Source organism: Acyrthosiphon pisum, chromosome X (assembly GCF_005508785.2).
Source record: "Acyrthosiphon pisum isolate AL4f chromosome X, pea_aphid_22Mar2018_4r6ur, whole genome shotgun sequence".
NCBI lineage: Eukaryota > Metazoa > Arthropoda > Insecta > Hemiptera > Aphididae > Acyrthosiphon > Acyrthosiphon pisum.
This window is the reverse complement of record NC_042493.1, coordinates 53,337,760-53,338,797: the sequence shown is the minus strand read 5'-3', so window position 1 is coordinate 53,338,797 and position 1,038 is coordinate 53,337,760.

Sequence of the window (1,038 nt, the reverse complement as noted above, 5' to 3'; positions counted from 1 at the left end):
GTATGATAGGGGTGTATCGTGTTTTGTGTTATATCCTATTACTTCTTTTGCGCATAGTTTTGGCATTGATATTTGACTATTTAACCAAATGTCGTATATTGCGCATGTATAGGTGTAAACTGTTTTTTTAGTGAGACAGAAGTCAGTTACGTAATCCTGTAATGGTGTTGCGAAGCGTTTTTTTATCTTTATTGATTCTTTATGTCCATATATTGGCATGTTTTTGTGTATGGACGTCTCGGAAAGATTGTTATGTAATCGTTGAGGAATGTTTGTTGCCTAATATTCTTTTGTATTGTGTAATATGTTTAATAATTGCGTTTGAGTTTTAACACCCAAGTATGTTCGTTTTGGTATATTCATTCTATAAGTTTATTTAAGTATATAAGGGTATATTATTTATATATTACAGTCGTATCATAGAAAGTGGGTGTGCCATGTTCATGCACGTCGATTAATACGTTATCTTAAAGTATTGACGTGTTTATGATTCTATTTTATTTTGTGCGGTGTGAAAAAGGAGCCGCTGGTAATTGACTGTGTTGTTTTTACTAAACGTATGATCGGAGAGGTGTAGAATATTATATTTTATGTATTGCACATGTGTCACGTGTGTGTGTATAAGGAGTGCTTATATGTATATGTATATGTATATTGAACCACCCCACATTGCATAAGGTCCATCGCTTCTAGTTAACTCGTGTTTTTATTTGAGTCAGAATATTACATTTTACAAATACGTCCAGACATATTCATTTGTACATAAATAGATTTACATATTTAATGTCCGATTAATATTTATATAAGATTAACCGAATAGACTTATAAAACGATTTTGGGAAAATTTGACATTGTTGTGAACCCCTGTCTGTATGCTATACACAGTATGAGATATAGTAATACTATATTATAGTATAGTGTGTAAGCATATTAATATGTGAACAGACAGAGTCACATAGTCTTAAGGAATTAGCTGTGTGGACAGTTTTGTGCCCGAGCGAGCCCCTACCGTGTCTCTCTGTCTGTGTAATATTCAGT